Source organism: Lissotriton helveticus, chromosome 4_1, assembly GCF_964261635.1.
Source record: "Lissotriton helveticus chromosome 4_1, aLisHel1.1, whole genome shotgun sequence".
Taxonomy (NCBI): Eukaryota; Metazoa; Chordata; class Amphibia; order Caudata; family Salamandridae; genus Lissotriton; species Lissotriton helveticus.
The window spans coordinates 1,471,895,061-1,471,905,332 of NC_136063.1; positions in this window are offsets into that span (position 1 = coordinate 1,471,895,061).

Sequence of the window (10,272 nt, forward strand, 5' to 3'; positions counted from 1 at the left end):
CGAGCTTGCTATTCCAGGAGGAGGAGGCCTTGTCAGATTTCAGGTAACCCTGCTCCTACACTACAATTCACCGACTGTCTCCACTGGGTTCACCTTCCCAACCCTGTCTTTATTTAATTTTTTGTGCACACTTCTCACATACCCCTGCATCAACTCCTTTGAGATCTATAGCCTGCATGTTTCTCTGTTGCTCCAAGCAGCATTGCGGCAGGGACCCATGTTGATGCACTTGTATTATGTAATGTATTTTGTAAATAGGCGCGTGCGAATTTCCAATGCTTTTTATTTTTGCCTTTTTTTGTAACCTTGATGACATTCCACGGGAGGACTTCAAAAGGTAACCAAAGTTTGCTGTGTTTCTTACTTTGCTACATTTATGTGACTTTTGTAACAATTTATGCTTCATGCGTCATAATATATTGTTAATAAAATGGTTCTGCATAAGTTATGCATTCAGGCCCGGCTCCAAGAATGTGAATTTGGGTGGGCCAAGGGTGCATTTGGGTGGGCCACTGCGGGCTCGATTTGTCGCATACATGTCTAGGCAGACCTGCTTCAGGGCCCTCCTTTATCTCTTTTTAGTCTTACAAGGCCCAGTAAAACTCACTCTTTTCCAAATATCTTTTTAATGTTATCTCTCTCAAAAAGTGTTTTTTCCATGTAATGTTCCTTTGATGGGAAGAGGAGGTTTCTGAGGTGGAAGTATCAGGCACGTGGCACTTCTCATGCTCATTATTTATGGAAGAGTGGAACTACCGAACACCACGCCACTTTGTCCTAGAATGTTGCCGGTTGGCATTGACTGAGAACTATTTTGAATTTGATGGAAGCCTGTTTTTACAGAGCCATGGCACTTTCATGGGGAGTGCATTTGCTCCTTCAGTAGCAGGCCTGTATGTCAGCAATTTCGAAACTACCAATGTGTTTGCTGACACAAATCCTTTCGATACCAGTATTTTATACTGGAAGCGTTATATAGATGATATCCTGATGATTTGGAAGAATGAGAAAGATCTAAATCTAATAATCGACTGGTTGAACACTAGAGACGAGTGTCTAAAATTCACGTTTACATCGGATAGTACTAGTATTGATTTTCTGGATCTAACGATTTTTGTAAAAGATGGACAGATCGAAACAAAAACATTTACGAAACCTACAGCAAAGAACAGCTTGTTATCATACAAGAGCTTTCATCCAAAATATTTGAGGGACAATCTACCTTATAGTCAATTTTTAAGGTTGAAAAGAAATTGCAGCCAAGATAATGACTACAGAAAACAAGCACTAGAGCTGAGTCTTAAGCTGCAGAGTCGGGATTACAAACAAGCCACTATCTCGAAATGCCAGAAGAGAGCAAAAAATCACCCGAGAATATGCTTACTTGAAACTATCACAAAGGAACCTGTTCGAGATCTGGTCACATGTGTTACAACATACTGTCCAGCAACCTACACAGTACAAAAGATAGTGAACAAGAACTGGAGGATACTGACATCAGGGAATCTGAAATGGCCCAAACCCAGATTCGCTAACCGGCGAACACGAAACCTAAAAGATATCCTTGTCCACACACGTCCGAAGAAACAAATTACAAGTGGACAAATAAGGAATACTGAGATGGCTATTGTGACAGGACACCACCCCTGTGGAACGTGTCTGGTTTGCAATTTAACAACTACAACAAAAACTCTACAACTGACAGAGACATTGCTCTGGACTCAAAGGCAGCATACGAACTGCAACTCGACACATGTTATTTATATGATAACATGTCCCTGTGATAAACGATACATAGGAATGACTTGCAGAAAAGTAAAGCTAAGAATTGGGGAACATAAGAGCAATATAAAGTTGAAGAAAAACAACACAAAACTCTGTACCCATTTTGTGGAAACTGGCCATAGAGCAGAAGAGTTAAAATGGACAGTAATTGAAATGTTAAGAAACAAGACTGGCAATGCTGAACACGTTCTATATGAGAAGGAACAAAGATGGGTAGATAGACTCAAAACCTACCAGTATGGTCTCAATGATAATGTCCCATGGTGAGGTTCCGTGAATTCTGACCCTGGGTCGTAATGGTCGTGGTTCTGTTACGATTTTGGTAACAGCGAACCGTAAACAGTGAGCTCAGCAAGCATGAGTGTTTCCGTCATGTTACATTGATGGATTCACTGTGTATTTGACGATTTCGTTCTGAAACCCTTGGGTTCCATTTTGTGCATGGCAGCCATTTTGTGGTTGCCCTCACATAGGTCTATGACTGTGGCTGAACAAGTCTCTGGGACACGTACACCTTAGCTTGAGTTTTTACTGACTCCTGTTTGACCTGAAGTGAACTGACCCTGCTGCCTCAAGCTAACCTTGCCAAACCAGATCCTGCCCTTTAGCTGGTCAAGATAGAGATCAAAGAGCAGGACATTGCTGAGTTTATGGTACATGCACACAGCCTTCTACCTTGCTTCTCATCTGTTTCTGTTCCTTCTTTTATGGCCTGTTTATGATTTGGGTTGAGGTCTTTTATTATGGGTTCTTGTCCGGCTTGTTAGAAAGAAGAATTTTTATTATGATTAATTTTGGGCTGGACAAACTGAAAAATGGGCTTGTCATCATGCTCCTGCTTTTGTCGTGGAAACATGTGAGTGGTCAAACTGTAAATAAGGAATGTCTGCCTGAAGCACAATTTTTTGTATAAAAAGGGATGGCTTGCTTTGTAAAGTTGAGCAGTCTCCTGAGAACATACATCGTGTTGTACTTCTAGGATCTCTGTTACTGGCTGCAGCTAATAAATGTGATCTTTGACGTCACCAAGAAGTACCCCGAGTCTCTGTATGCCAAGACAGGTGAACTCGGAGACATCGGGCGTTTCCCCTGGCGCCGCTGGGTTCTAAAACCCGGTTCTTCAATTGGCGCCCAACGCGGGACGACTTCAGCGGTACCGGTCCAAGCCTGAAGATCGTGAGGAGCTTCGTGTGAAAATTCTGGAGGAAGGCCTGCCACTTCATCGACCCCTGTATGTCGTCGTGGTCCGAAAGTCTTTGCTGCGAGGTTCCCCGCTTTCCGACGGCTACGAAGGACTGCTGCCCTGACTGTCGCCCTGTCTTGGAGCCCTTAGACGATTTGTAAAGCGAGACGATAGACGGGTCTTCTGGTGATGTGATCGATACCTCAGTCAAGTATGAGTGGAGCGTCTCCCAGTCCTTAGTTTTTGGGTAACCCTTGGGATCTTTGATTTGGGACTTGCAAGCTCCAAAGCCGAGGGACTCGTGTATTCACGAGGCTATCGTGTTCGATATTCCCTTGAAGTTTGAAGCTAGACTAGTGTGCGAAGATGCCTGGTCTTAGAAGACTTTGTAAGATATTTTGTTGTGGTTGTAAGAGGGATTCCCGATTGGAGGACTCGTGTCCGGTGCCTCCGATTGGAACTCCGACCTATGAGCTCTATTTGAAACATGGCGTGGGCCCCATCACTTATAATGAAGTGTGGATTCGCTACACTAGAAAGGACGGTGTCCTAAAGTGGCCCCAATATGGTAGTTATGACACAGAGATTTTAGATAATTTAGAAGTTAAACTGTTCAAGAAGAAAGCCCGGCCGGCGATGTTTGACTCTTTCCGCCTCTGGCGAAAGGAAGCCAAACAGAAAGAAATGAAATTAGCAAAGAGAAATAAAAGAGAGAAGGGTATTTCGATAATGCAAGCTGCTATACAGTTTAAAGATAATGAAGAAGAACAAGCGAGTGAGCAGTTGCACAGGCAACGTAAAATGGCGATTGATAAGTGTTATCCAGCTTTGCCACCTCATCAGCAAGATGCGACGAAGGTCCTTGAGAAGGATCCTTTGATGTCCCATTTGTTGAGGTCGCCACCCCCTTATGTGCAAAGTGCTACAGCACCTCCGCAACCTTTAGTTGCGCAACCTCCGGTTGCTTTGCCTCCGGTTATTGCACAGCCGCCAGCTCCTCTTCAGTTGGCTCCTATTCCTGTGGCGCAGCCTTCTCAAGGGCCGCCGACTTTGCTACCTGCTCCGTCTCCAATTCTTACGACTTTGTCTCCTGTTCTTGCTACTTCTTCTGCTACCGCCCCTATATTGGTTTTCTCTCAGTCTGCCTTGTCTCCTGTCCTTCTGTCAACTTCTCCTTCTGTTCGACAGAGGATGACTGATACCGTTACTGGTCTCCTTTCCCCTCTCTTTGGGTCACTAGGTATGACCCCTGTTTCAGAGCGTAAACAATTACGTAGCCAATTGCCTGGTCCCGACGAGCGGACAGTACTGGATCATTTGGCACGTAAATGGGTTACTAATACTTTGAGATATGATTTAGAATCTGTTATGGATGTCTTCCGTCAATGGGAAGCACCGAAGCAGAGGTATGTTTTTGATGAAATGTGTACTTTCCTTCGTGAAGAATGGGAAGATGGTGATTTGGGACAGACTCCGTCTGAGTTGTTCAGTGTACAGTCCGAGTTTGCGAAGGGAACTATAGTGGGTCTCGATGTTGAGAGAGCAGTTGCGACATTGTTGTCGTTTAGGAGTAAGTCTCCTTCTCAGCCGTTGTTTGAGCCTGATCCTTCTGTTAGGAGGAAAGTGCGACAATATCCAATGAGGGAGGTTCCTCCGGTGTGGAAAGAGGCCGTTCAGGCCGATGTTAATGCTGGTATTGTAGCTGCACCAGCCCATTTTCAACGTGTTTGGGTACATGTTCCGTGGAAGGGAGCTGAAGTTTTGGCTCTTAAGCAGACTTTGCCTGACCCCCGTAAAAATCCTGCAGGGTATTATAAGGAATTATCACAGACTGCAGACTCATGTATTATGAATCTAGCTGATATAGACATGTTGTTCGGAAATGTGGTTCCACAGCCTTTATGGGGATTGATTCGTCACACGGATCATGCGCAAGAGTTAGGTGATACCTGGGTTAATATTGGTGCTGCGGATGGTCGACAAGTTGGTGGTGCTAAACCTGAGCCTCTAGTTGCAGAACTTCCTGGTAGGATCGTTACTTATATGAAGACTTTAATGCCTGCTATGCGAGTAAACTGGGACAAATTGTCTGCGTGTAAGCAGAAGAAAGATGAAAGTGTGTCTGATTTCTTCACTAGGTTTGAAGAAACGTTTATTGACCATAGTGGTCAAGACATGAGTACGGAAGGTGGTCAACGGTTGTTTGTTGATAAGTTTGTGCATAACTTGCTTCCCGAGTTGTGTACTAAATTGAAGGATTCAGAGAGTTCTGGGGCTGTTTCCTCATCAGCACAGATATTGGCTACTGCACAGTACTACGAAAATAGGGATAAGGATGAGAAGGATAGAGCAGACAAGAAGACTAAAGAGTTGAAAACAAAGGTTCTTTTGCAGCAAGCGTATCTGCCTCGTAGTAGCCAACGTGATTATCAGCAGCCTCAGCAGTTTCAGAGAAACTCGCAAAGGTTTGAGCCTCCTCAACCGTGTTTTCCTGTAGGCCCTATTCAGTGTGCATATTGTAAAGAAGAGGGCCATTTTAAAAATAGTTGCCCTGTTCTGTTACAGCGCGCAAATGGTGTTTCTGGTGTGAGAGGTCGAGGTGTTCAGCAAGCTTCTAGAGGTAGGGGACGTGGTGTGTTCCCCCAGAATGCGTGTTCCTTTCCTCCACAAAATTCAATGAATTGTTTTGATCAGCAAAATGGTGCGTCTGGTAGGACGACTCACTACTATGCAGACGACTACTATGTCGAAGGTGAGAATATGGACGGTAATGATTGCTAGGACAGCCATAGACAAAGAGAGGGAGTTGTTTCAGTTCCAGTAGATCAGAGTGGACCTTATGTTGAAGTGATTACATCAGGTGTGTCAGAGCCTTTTCTGTTGGATACTGGTGCTGCGAAGAGTTCTAATAGGCACTCTAAACTCCCTGGCGCACCTTTGTCTGGCTTGACGAATGTTTCAGTAGGATTTTCTGGCGCCCCAGTTAGAAACCCGATTTCTAATCCTTCGTCTCTTTCTGTTGGACCTTGTGAATTCGAAGCACCCCTTATTTTGACGACAGGTTGTGGTGAGAATTTGTTGGGATTGGATCTATTGAAAAGATTGTATGCGACACTACAATGTTCTCCTTCGGGAGTACAACTCACATTAGGTAAGAGAGTGATCTCTCCGATGTAATTGTCGAAAGACCGACTCCCGGCCGAATTGTCTTCTCTTCCTGATATTCTTTGGGCTACTGGTCCTAATGATGTGGGTCTTTTGGAGATACCGCCATATGTTGTAACGCTGAAAGCAAATGTTCGAATGCCACGTATTCCCCAATATAGGATCTCTAGTGATGGTGAAAGAGCGTAGCTAGCGATCATTCATGACCTGATTGAGAAAGATGTGATTGAAGAAACGAGAGGTAATGTGTGCAATAGTCCGGTTTTGCCTGTTCTGAAACGTACTGATTCTTCACAACCGCCTGTATATAGGTTCGTGATCGATCTTCGCGAGGTGAATAAGATTGTAGTTCTGCAATTTCCTGTTGTTCCAGATATTACTGCCTTCCTGACCATGTTTCCAGCTTCAGCCACTTGGTTTTCGGTGATTGATCTGAAGAATGCTTTCTTCAGCATCCCGATTGCCGAGGAGAGTAGAGATATTTTCGGCTTCTCTTTAGGAGGTCGAAGCTTTCGGTTCAAGCGCGCTCCTCAAGGCTATTGTGAGAGTCCATCAATCTATAGTCAGGCTTTGAAAACACAGCTTGATACGATTGTCTTACCCGATGGTGCTGCTCTTGTTCAGTATGTCGACGATTTGTTAGTTGCTGCTGACAATGAAGAGATTTGTAAAGAAGCTACTTTGTCGTTGTTGCGTCATTTGTCTAACTTCCATCATAAAGTGTCTCTTTCGAAGCTGCAGTATTGTCGACAAGAAGTGACCTACTTAGGTCATCTCTTATCAAAGGAGGGAATGAGATTGACCCCAGAACGAATCCAAGCGATTGCGAAAATGAGTGTGCCAACTACTCAGAGAGAAGTGCGTGCTTTCCTGGGTATTACGTCATATTGTAGACAGTGGATTCCAAATTTTTCGCTTCTTGCGAAACCTTTGATAGCTCTTACTGTTAAGGATACTCCGAATCCTATTCCTTGGACTGACGAATGCCAGAAGAGTTTTTCAGAATCGTGTGATGCATTGTGTTCGGCTCCTGTGTTGGGTACTCCCGACTACAGTAAGCCTTTCACACTCTATGTCCACGAGACAGAGGGATGTGCATTGTCAGTTTTGACACAGCAGTTCGGAGATAAGCAACGTCCATGTGCGTATTTCTCGTCGACTTTGGATCTGGTAGCTAGAGCGTTGCTGAGTTGTTTGAGAGCCACAGCGGCAGCGGCTGTCTCTATTCGACAGTCTGCTGGCTTGGTGATGGATAATACGTTGACTGTAATGGTTCCACATGCAGTGGATACATTGTTGAACAGGACAAAGACACAGCACTTAACTAGTGCTCGATTGTCAGGTTATGAGTTGACACTCTTAGCGAGTCATGTGCATATAAAGAGATGCAACACGTTGAATCCAGCTACGTTGTTGCCGATTTCAGTGGAGACAGATGTTTCTGAACAGCATGATTGTTTTCTTAGGACAGAGGAGGAAACGAAAGGGAGAATAGACCTTAGGGACACTCCTCTTTCAAGATGTAATGGTACCTTATGGGTAGATGGTTGGTGCTTCAAGCTTCCGAATGGTGATACGACTGCGGCATATGCTGTTACGACTTTGCACACGATTGTTGAAGCTACACGTATCCCACATAACTCAGCTCAAGCAGCAGAGTTGATTGCATTAACAAGAGCGTGTGTGTTGTCAAAAGGGAAACGAGTGACTGTGTACACTGATAGCCAGTATGCGTTTGGTGTGGCTCATAGTTTTGGACGATTGTGGAAAGAGCGTGGGTTTCTGACTTCGGATGGAGCATGGTCAGTTGGTAAATGAGCTTCTTGAGTCAGTTACTTTGCCGTTGCAAGTTGTGATCGTGAAATGCAGTGCACATAAGAAGGTTACCGATGACGTTGGTCGTGGTAATACGTTTGCAGATGAAGTTGCGAAAGAAACGGCAAGGGATGTGATGAGTCGAATGTATGTTGCGGGTCTGGCGAGATGGGTTCCGGATAGAGGAATGCGTGAAGGTACGATAGAAAGTGTGAAGTCAATTCAAGCTGAAGCTACAGAGAAAGAGTTGAGCGTATGGAGAGAGAGTACGGGTAAATTGGATTCGAATGGTTGTTGGGTTGAGTTGTCAGAGCATCAGCGATGGTTGTTACCCGATGCGTACGTGCTTGCTGTGGTTACAATGGCGCATGGAATGGCTCATATCAGTACGAAAGGGATTTGTAAGTTGTTGGCTCCAGTGTGGCAAAATGCTGGAATTCCTAAGTGTGCAGAGAATGTGGTCAAGAATTGTATGGTTTGCCTGATGTACAATCCTGGCAAGGGAACTCCAACTCCAGCTGGTCATTTTGCGCCTCCAACGTATCCGTTCGAGGTTTTGCAGCTAGATGTCATCCACATGGAGAGGTGCAACAATTTGAAGTATGTACTCGTGGTTGTTTGTGCCTTTTCAAGATGGGTAGAAGCATATCCCCTGAAAGATAATACTGCCTTGTCCACAGTTAAAGCCCTTGTTAAGGAGTTTTTCCCTAGGTATGGTTTACCGAGAATGGTCTGGAGTGACAATGGGAGTGAATTTGTGGGTCAAGTGATGAAGAGAGTATGTGATGGTTTAGGAATTCATCAGAAATTCCATGCTGCAAATCACCCCCAATCAGCTGGTCTAGTGGAGTGCTATAATGGGACCCGTAAGTTGAAACTGGCCAAGATACAGACGAGCTCTGGTCTTCAATGGCCTAATGCTTTGCCATTAGCACTTTTGTCAACTAGGATGACTGTACATTCTCGAGTGGGACTTAGTCCATATGAGATAGTTTTTGGTCACCCGGCAAACATATGGGGAGTGCCGAGGCCAACAAAATTCAGCGAGATCGTACACCCTGTACTGCTTGATTACCTGTACGAATTGACGACTAAATTGCGTGTCTTACACCAACAGGTTCATGATACATTGCCTCAGGCTTCTGAAGACTCAGGACATGCCATCGATCCTGGCTCCTGGGTCCTAGTGAAGAACTTTCAGCGGACAAAGAACGATCAGCCCCGCTGGACCGGTCCCTACTTGGTGCTATTATCTACGCGATCTGCAGTACGAGTGCAAGGGAAGAAAAACTGGATCCACGGCGTACATTGTAAGAGGGTTCCTTTGCCTCTGCCGTACGACCGGTGGATCCAGGAGGGCATTCCTGATTCAGAAACTGACACCGTGCCTCGTTTTCTGCCTTTTAGCGATGCACGTTTAATTGGGACGAGTTCTGAGCGTGAAAGTGACGATCTTCTGCAAGAAGCTGTGCCACCGTCAGTTCGACTGGACACTACCAAGCCTGAACTCTTGTTCCATGATCAGACATTGCCTGGAAAGGACCGTTATAATTTGCGACCAAGAGTTGTGGGACTAATAAAGTGAAAATCCTTTTTGCTATTTCTGAAAGTTCAGCTCTCCCATCTGAGAAACTGTTTTGACTGATTTTTGTTTTTCGAACCGCCATCCGGGTTCTGCTGTAGGGTCGCGGTGTAAGAGCAAAATGTGCCGAATTATTAGTAGAAAGTGATTTTTGATATTATGTCTTTCCATGTTACTTAGCTTGATGATGTTCTTGATGGGCTATATTATATTCTCTTTTCAAGTGACGTTTGCACCCACTACACAACCCATACCTTCTTCTACTGTTTCTTCGCATTCTTTTCATCCTCTGCCTGAACATGAGTCCATTAGGAGATTGGAATTCATTAATAACTCCTTTGTTCAGCTTCTGCACCAACACCAGCTAGTAGTGAACACGACAAATTGTTGGGTGTGTGGCTATATGCCCCATACTACCGATAAAGGTATTCCTTACCTGGTCCTGCCATTCAGCTATAATGGTTCCGTGTGGGCATACAGAACGATGTTCATCTATGCTCGTGAAGTCTACCCCCTACGTTCTGTGAAAGACAATCCAAAGAATAGTGCTCTAGTTAAGGGTATAGTTGATATGATTAAAGGAGCTAGTTCCTATGAGACTATCCCTAGAGATGAGACACTAGCGTATATTGGATGGAACGTGACCGGATATGGAGCTAGTCTGAGTAAGAACCAGCAAGCGAAAAGATCCTCTCCGATTTGGATTGTACCCCATCAGGGTCATCTTTGTCTGCAAGGTAAT